The 9,661-nt window shown below is 36.4% G+C and overlaps 1 long non-coding RNA gene across 1 annotated transcript; it reads left to right on the top strand.

Moving 5' to 3' along the window:
• Positions 1-361: 361 nt before the first annotated feature.
• Positions 362-1,161, top strand: LOC122053956. The gene is made up of 2 exons (XR_006132470.1): positions 362-480; positions 747-1,161. It is a non-coding gene; the product is annotated as an uncharacterized LOC122053956 (long non-coding RNA).
• The last annotated feature ends 8,500 nt before the right edge of the window (positions 1,162-9,661 follow it).

Raw genomic sequence — 9,661 nt, 5'->3', positions numbered from 1 at the left:
TATTCTAACATGTAAATTAATACACTTCTGTGGATCCTCCAAACAATCTAAGTTGTGATGGATTGATATCCCTTTATGTTCCAAACCTTTGTTTTTTTTTTGGAGCTTGTAATTTTCATTGCAAACAATCCATATGGTGTATGAATTACATTCAGTCCAGTATAAACTTAGCACTTTCGCTTCAGAGGCAATTTATGGGTTTTATTCTACAATCATGTTTACTAATTGATCAGATTGATTAAGAAGGGTGTTGGAGTAGCTTGGTAAATTTGTTTTGCTAGGTTATGATAAATTAGCATTCAGCAGAATAGATGTTTGAATTTATTCTTCAAATCACACAGTAATATTTCTCTTATCATTGGTGAAACAATCAATCCACTCTCATTATAACTTCCACAACAGAAAATTTTATGTTATTTGCCTACTACCAATGCAGTTTAACTGATTTTACATTGACTGAACAAGGTTGATTTTATTTAGGTATCAAACTCTCCCATTTGTTTTAGATATTACATGTCTTGTTTGTTAATTTCTCCAAACCATTATTTCTCAATTTGTTAACAAGGAAACTCATGTTAGCATAGTCATGATCAGAGCCTAATTATAGTTTACAATTATCTGAGTGTTATTGATTAACTGTTCTGTCCTTTTATTGATTAAGTGTTCTGTCCTTTCTTCTGGTTCTTTTTTTTTTAAATTTGTGCACTCATTTAGATGGTTTATTATTCTTGTTGTGATGAATTCAGGTCTAGTGAAAATACTGAAGAAGTATGACAAGAGAACAGGAGCACTTATCAGGCAGCCCTTCATCGAAAAGGTGCTGTAGCAGCCATTCTTTACAACTGATCTCCTATACAAACTCGTGAAGGAGTGTGTGGCTATGCTCGACCACCTCTTCCCCAGCAACAACCTATCAATTTCAGCAGAATGCGACGGACAAAATGGAGTGCCAAAGCCGGCACAATCAGGTGGGAGGGTTTCGGAGTTGGAGGAGATTAAATATATGCAGAGCTTATACATGAAGAGCACCGTAGCAGAGCTGCAGTCCTTGAAACAGATTAGGAGCAAAAGTTCAACAGTCAAAACAGATTAGAAAATCTCGTGTTATATTGTTCTACCTTTGTTTTAATAGTGTTATCATTTTGTTGGTTGTTTATGAAATTTTGTTGGTTGCTTATGAAATTTCTTCAGAATGTTATAGATATTATTTTTGAATGTTAGAAAATTGTATATTAAATTTTATTTTGAAATTTAGTATTTTGAATGATTTATAATATTGGAAAATTGTGTATTATTTTTTTTTATTTTTATCTAAAAAAGACAACGGTTTTTCACCGTTGTCGTAGATAGTTTAAAATTGTTGTTGAAGACCCTGTTATTAAAGAAGGAAAAGACAACGATTTTTCACCGTTGTAAAACTGTTGTCTTTGCCTTCAAAGACAATGGTTAAAAACTATTGTGTTTGGGCACCCCTTTTAACAACACGGCCTTTAACAACAGTCAGAAAGGGGCTATGACAATGGTGAAAAATCGTTGTTGTTTGGCTTTTTTTCTTGTAGTGGATATCAAGGGTAGTTTGTAGCATTTGTTCAAGTTAAGATCACATTTCAAAATTATATCCAAATCCTTATCAAGATGAATCATTGGCAACATTTTCAAGAACTTAATTCCCACAAAAAATATGACCCTTATTCTTCTACATACAACCAAGGTTGGAGAGATCATCCAAATTTGAAGTATGACAACTTATTTTATCAACAACCACCTTCAAATCAGAATTTCCAACAAAATCAGAGTTTTCAGCCACTTCAACAAGGATTCCAACAGCAATCACAACCTTTTCAGCATCATTATCAACCTACGAGTCAATTTCAGCAATCATTTCGGCAAAACCAGTCGCAACATCACCAACCTCAGAATTCCCAGAATCTACAAAACTAGCATGCACTTCCAGCACCCTCAAGACTAAGTTTGACTCAAGGAAGTTCCAATACTACCTCTAGTTTAGATGCACAACAAGCTAGGTTGGAGGAGTTGATGCAGCAATAGAATCCGCAAAGAACTGATTTTCCTCTACAAAACATTGAAAGGTAGATTAGGCAATTAGCTTCTAGCATTAACCAAATGCAAGCCCAAGGATCAAGTCAATTTCCTTCACAAACCACTCCTAATTCTAAAGGGAATGTTAGTGTGTTGACTCTCAGAAGTGGAAGACAATTTCAAATGTGTACAAGTGGAGCAAAAGTTTTCAGAAAAAGTCCAGCAACTCAAATTCCAGCTTCCAAGGGGACTGTTCTAGAGTTCCCAGCAACTCAATTTTCTCCAAATTCAAGTTCCAATCCGATTCATATTGATCCAATGATTTTAGTTCAAGAACAAAAGAAAAGTTGCATAAATCCAGAAAACTCCATTAACTATATTCTGGCTGAATCGATTCCAATTCAGGAAGGAATTCTAAATTCCGGCAATTCCAGAAGTCTAACATAGCAGTATTTAGATCATGAAGGAGCTGAGCCCAGTATTCCCTTACCTTTTCCTCAACGTAAAGTACAACCAAGGAAGAATGTAGAGGAGGAAAAAGCTAGAGAGTTTCAAGAGCTTGTGAATCTATTTAGCAAGGTAGAAGTCAATGTTCCCTTGTTGATAATGATTAAACAAATTCCCAAGTATATAAAATTTCTCAAGGATATTTGTGTGCACAAGAAGAAGTTGAAGTGGAATGAGTTAATTAGCATGGACAATAACGTATCAGCAAACTTGTAAATGCAACCACTTCCTTAGAAATGTGAAGATCCTGGAGTTTTTACTGTACCTTGTAAGATTGAGAGCAAATTTTTTGAGGATTCTATGTTAGACTTGGGAGCTTCAAAAATGTAATGTCAAGATAAGTTTTTTAGACTTTAGGAATTGGACCATTGTATCCTACAGGGGGTTATTATTCAGTTAGCTAACCGTAGTTAGACTCATCCAGCTAGAGTTATTGAAGATGTATTAGTTAAGGTGAGAGAACTTATTTTTCCTGTAGATTTTTACATCCTAGATATGGATGGAGACTATCTGGTCAATAGATCTCCACTTATTCTTGGAAGACTATTCCTGAAGACTACAAGAACAAAGATTGATGTTTATGCAGGCACACTTTCCATGGAGATAGTGTTGGGTTTTTCGGGCCGCGAAAACTGCTTTTCACGTCGCGGAAACCCCGAATCACCCAAAGCCGTAGGATCCGTACAAGGAAAAATTTTGAAAACACAAGTACGAGTTATAAACAACGATCTACAGTAGATCTACAAAAGAAAACACTTTATACCTTTGGTGCGTGCCCTTCGCAATCCCGCAACGTCCAAAGGTAGCCGGATCTCGAGACCGTCAAGCGAACGGTCCTCTAGCAGTATCCACACGAACAAGGAGTGGTCTTCTACCACTCAAAGATGGAGAGGAGAACCCACAAGTGTGCTAGCACTTTCTAGGGCTCTCGGATTGGATCTAAAAGGTGAGAAAAAGAGAGAAGAGAAAAGGAACTCACACACTCTTCTAGGTACTCTCCTTTTGTGACCTTCACACCACCTAGTTGCTTGGAATCAACTCTCACTTCTTCTCCACCATGAAGCCACGACCATCAGCAGACTAGAGAGAGGGAGAAGCACCCAAGGAAGAAGAAGCATTGAACACCATTCAATTTCCACCAAATGAAAAACCTCTCATCACTTAGTGTGGCCGGCCACCACATGTGTAACCCCCACATTAATGTGGCCGGCCACATTAAGAGGATTAATGGTGTGTAACCTCCATGAGGTGGCACACCATTATATAAGGGGATGATGTGGCATGCCATGTAGGATGAGTCATCCTCATGATGTGGCAATTCATCAAGTCAAAACTTGATGTGTCAACCTCTATTTGGTCAAGTCAAACTTGACCAATGCTCTTCCTTGTTGAGTTAAATCCAAGCTTTGATTCAAGTCAATTTTAATTTAATGAATCTCAATTCATTAATAAATTGACTCATGAATCAAATTTAAATTAGACTCATTCAACAATTGAATCTAATTGATTCTAACTCAATAAGTCTAATTTGAATCCAATCTTTGATTCATCATATGAATCTAATCCTATTGGTTCATCATATGAACTTAATCTCCATGCACATGTTCTTTGTGTGTGACCCAATAGGTTCTTGTAACGTTGGCAATGTTATAAACTCCTTTAAAAACATAAGCAATGAGCGGCATCTAGCAATACATCATTGCTACCCAAGTTACAAGAAATGTTGAGATCCAACATCACCTTGTGACTACTAATTGTGACTCCTCACAATATGTGACAAGTGTCCTTCTATCCTAGACATCTAGATTGATCAATGTGAGGCATAGACCGTGTCATCCTCTGACCAATCTAAATCTTGAACTCAGTAGACTCACTCAATCAAATGAGCTCAATATCTCATATTGACTCATTTGGGAATACACTCGTGGTCTCACTCTATCAAGAATATCGATGTCTCTCCCGTCATATAGGAGGGATAGATCCCATCTACATGACTCACATCCCTCTGCATAATTTGTTATATACCCAGTAATCGCCTTTATAGTCCACCCAGTTATGGGTGACGTTTGACGAAACTAAAGTACATAACTCCTTATGTAGGGATCCATGGTGACTTCAGGTCTAAGGACTAATAGTCATACTAATAGCCACATGAGAAAGTATATGACACTCATATAACGATCCATGATACTTTCTCATGGCGGGTCATTCAGTATACATTCTCTAATGCATACCCATGTGTCAGCTTGATATCTCTATATCCATGACTTGTGAGATCAAGTCATCTAGCTGACCTACATGCTAGTCTTATTGTATTAACATTGTCCCTGAATGTTAATACTCGACTAGGAATGATTTAGAGTAGTGTTCCCTATATCATCTCACTATCAATTCAACTAATCGATTGATATAGGTATGAACCTTCTACTCAAGGACGCTATTATACTTAGTCTATTTGGCACTAATACAAATAAGTATAATAACCAAACAAATGCCTTTATTAATATACAAGAATATGATACAATGAGTCCATACAATCATCAAATGATTGGCTCTAGGGCTCTAACTAACAGATAGGAGATACAGTGGTCCAGTTCAGTATTTTTGATGCCATGAAGCACCTAAGAGAAGACCATTCTATTCTTAGTATGGATATCTTAGAGGAGCAGACTAGCATGGATTTCTTTTTTGATACTTACCCATTTTTGAATTTTTATGATATTGGTGAGTGTGAAGAGAATTTTGAAGATTTAGAGGATGCCATGGTTATGGAGCAGATGCCATGGACATTTCTTGCAGTTTATTTTCAGATGAGAAAGATGATTTATGTGTAGGGAAATGCTTAGTAGAAGCACTACCCCAAGGATCTCTAAGAGGAGAAGATTTATGTGTAGGGGATTACTTAGTAGAAGCACTACCCCAGGGATCACCATCTATTGATGAGTCACATCTTGAGTTAAAACCATTGCCCAAACATTTCAACTATGCTTATTTAGGAGAAAATCAGTAGCTACCTGTCATTATAGCCTAGGATTTGGAGCCAGAGAAAGAGAGGAGTTTATTAGAGATTCTGAGGCAGCATAGAAGAGCCATTAGATGGGCACTTGCTGACATTCTTGGGATTAGTCCTTCCATTTGCATACATAGGATTTATTGGAGGACGATTTAAAAAAAGTGAGACAACCACAGAGGAGAGTTAACCCAATGATCCTTGATGTAGTCAAGAAAGATGTGACTAGACTTCTACAGGCAGGTATCATCTACCCTATTTCTAACAGTAAATGGGTAAGTCTAATCCATGTGGTTTCAAAGAAATCAAGAGTAACAGTGGTAGCCATTGAAGAGAATGAGTTGGTGCCCACCAGAGTGAAGAATTCTTAGAGAGTTTATGTGAACTATAGTAAGCTGAACCAAGTAAGCAGAAAGGACCACTATCCCTAGTCTTTTATTGATCAGATGCTAGAGAGCCTTGCAGGTAAGTCACATTATTGCTTCCTAGATGGATATACAGGCTATTTTCATATTTGCATCGACCCATAAGATCAGGAGAAGAGTACTTTCACTTGTCCTTTCGGCACATTAGCTTACAAACGCATGCCATTTGGACTTTGCAACACTCCAAGGACTTTTCAGTGATGCATGGTAAGTATTTTGGGGGATTTATTAAAGCATTGCATGGGAGTGTTCATGGATGATTTTTCTATATATGGTTCATCATTTGATATTTGTCTAGGAAATTTATCTAAAGTTCTAGATAGATGCATTGAGATTGATTTGGTACTTAATTTTGAAAAATATCATTTTATGGTTGAGCATGGTATTGTTTTAGGTCACATAGTCTCTAGGAGAGGTATTGAGGTAGATCCTGCCAAAGTTAGTGCTATATCTTCTTTATCTAGTACCCCGCATGTGTGCGGGATGTTCGAACTTTTCTTGGACATGCAGGATTCTACAAGAGATTTATTAAAGACTTCATTTAGATTTCTCTTCCATTGTCTCAGTTGCTTCGGAAAGATGTGGATTTTCATTTTGATCAGAGGTGTAAGGAAACTTTTGAGAGATTGAAGAAATCTTTGATTTCTGCACCTATCATGAGGCCATCGGATTGGACCCTCCCTTTTGAGTTGATGTGTGATGCATCGAACCATGCTATAGGAGCTGTACTTGCTTAGAGAGTAGATGGAGCACCACATGTGATCTGTTATACTTCGAAGACTTTGGATGCAGCTCAAGCAAACTACACCACGATAGAAAAAGAGCTTCTTTCTATTATTTGTTGCTTTAGATAAATTCAGATCATATTTACTTTGTTCTCATGTAGTTGTATTTTCTGATCTTGCAACTTTAAAGTTTCTCCTAAAGACGCCATATGCCAAGCCTAGATTGATTAGATGGATGCTTCTGCTTTAAGAATTTGATTTGCAGATATGTGATAGGAGCGGAAAGGAGAACTTGGTTGTAGATCACTTGAGCAGGATCGAGGGAGATGCAGATCCTATTAATGATGATTTTAGAGATGAGCATCTTTTTCATATGTATGGTGAGTCACCTTGGTATATAGATTTGGTTAACTTTTCAGTTGTAAATGTTTTCGCTACACAATTTTTGAAAACTCAAAAGAATAAATTTAAAAGTGATGTAAAATATTATATGTGGGATGATCTTTACTTGTGAAAATTTTGTAGTGATCAGATCATTAGGAGATGCATACCTGATTTTGAGTTTTAGTTTATATTATTCATTTGAGTGTGGAGGACATTTTGGACCCCAGAGGACTAAAAGGAAAGTGCTAGAGTGTCGTTTATATTGGTCCACCCATTTTCATGATGCCTATGTTTTTTTATAGATTATGTGATAGGCGTCAACAAGCTAGGAACATAGGGCCTAGGAGATGCTTCAACATTACATGTTATTTTATGAGATTTTTGATATATAGGGTATTGACTTCATGTGACTATTTTCTATCTCCATTGGATTTTCATATATTTTATTGGTAGTTGATTATATTTTCAAATAGGTGAAGGTTATTCCCACCAGGACTGATGATTCTTTAGTTGTTGTTAGTTTTGTCAGGTCTCACATTTTCTATAGGTTTGGAGTGCTTAGTGTAATCATTAGTGATCGAATGTCACATTTTTATAACAGACACATGAAGGCTATGTTGAGTAGGTATGAGGTTTCACATAGAGTTTCTACTCCTTATCACCCCCTAACAAATGGGCAGGATGAGGTGTCCAACAGAGAAGTAAAATCAATTCTTGAAAAGACTGTGAGGACTGACAGGAAGGATTGGAGCAAGAGGTTAGATGATATATTGTGGGCATACAGGACTGCTTTCAAGAACCCTATAGGGATGTCTCCATACAGAATAGTGTATGGAAAAACATATCATCTTCCAGTGGAGATTGAACACAGGGCTTATTGGGCAGTTAAGGCTTGCAATTTTGATGCAAGTATAGACAAAGAGGAGAGGAAGTTGCAACTTTAAGAGCTTGAAAAGATTAGGCAAGAAGAATATGGGAACTCACGAATATATAAGGAAAAGATAAAAAAAAATTCATGATAAGCGCATTGTGGGTAAGGAATTTCATTTTGGTGACAAAGTGCTTTTATATAGGTCACGATTCAAGTTGATGAAAGGTACATTGAGATCTCATTGGGAAGGACCATATGTTGTAACTAATGTTTTTTTTCTTATGGAGTGATTGAGGTTAAGGAGGGGTCCACCGCCCGGATCATCAAAGTTAATGGGCATCGGCTCAAGATATTTCATGAAAGTGGCAATGGGGTGGTTACATAAAGAATGAGCAACATTGATGCTATCTATCCAATTTAAAGGGGAGTTTGTTCCAACTTAGTTTACTTTTGCATTTACATTTATTCATGTTTAGTTGTTTCAATAAATTCTTTGTTTACAAATGTTGATTTTGGTGTTTAGGAATAAATTTTTTATTGTAGATAGTTTTCTTATTGCATTTAATTTTGATATTTGGAATAAGAAACTGGTACCCCTTGGTATTTTTCCCATGATATGTTAGAAATGGAGAATGTTAGCTATATTTGAGTGCTAAGTTTTAGAGTTAATGTTAGGATTCGACTCTTTATTTTCTTGAGGTTGTTTCATAATGATGGTGTAACGACCAACCTTCTTACTACTACTACTACTCTCTAAGAGTGACCGTTACTTATCTACTAACTCTACTTAACCGGTATAATTAAAAATCACGAGGAATCCCTACCGAAAAATTTCGGCAGAGTCTCCCCTGTACCGATGACCAAATCATCAATACAAACAAACTATACTCAGCCACAGGCGGCTGGAACATATATTTTCACAACCACGCAGTATAATATCACAAATAAAAGAAGGAAACTACCCTAACAATAGCAAACGACAATATCACTCTATCAATAGAACCCAACTACAAATGCGGAATAAACTTAATTACAATCTTAACTCATAATAGCATTTAAAGAAAACTAAAGAACTCTAAACAGAAAAGTCTTAACAATTCCTTAGCAGACTCTTGATCTCCCCATAGTCCAGCCATCACACACCTTCATCACCACCACCTTGTCGCCCTCCTTGCTAAATCCTTTCCTTTCCTTTATCTGTAGTAGGAGGAAGTGCAGTCTATAAGCATAAAGCTTAGTGAGCGCTATCTACTCACAAAAACTCGATATGCATGTATATAAATAAAAACATGCTAAAACTGAATGCTAACATATAAAACTACTCATGCTCATAAATAGCAAAGGAATCATACTAACTGAAATACTAAACATGTATAGCTAATCATGCTCATAAACCAATAAAACTATAACTGCATACTGAAAGCAAATAAAGCTAAACATGCTGAATAATCTAATAGCAAGAAACAAATAAAACTACTACTGCATGCTTCAAATAAAAAGAAACTAAACTTTCTAATTCTAAACATATTTGAAGCTTGTTTCATTTGTTTCAAAACTTATACGTTAATACTTCAAAATAATAATAAACTTCTTTTGGGCCCGGCATTGTACCAATTTGCGCGCATCCTTAATAAGAGTCGAGATAGCTAATCCCGAAACTACTAAGGTACTTCTAGGCGATCTTGTGCCTAGGGGTGAT

Source organism: Zingiber officinale, chromosome 3A (genome assembly GCF_018446385.1).
Source record: "Zingiber officinale cultivar Zhangliang chromosome 3A, Zo_v1.1, whole genome shotgun sequence".
Classification (NCBI taxonomy): Eukaryota; Viridiplantae; Streptophyta; class Magnoliopsida; order Zingiberales; family Zingiberaceae; genus Zingiber; species Zingiber officinale.
The sequence above is the reverse complement of the archived record's forward strand: the minus strand, read 5'-3'. Positions and strand labels throughout refer to the sequence as shown.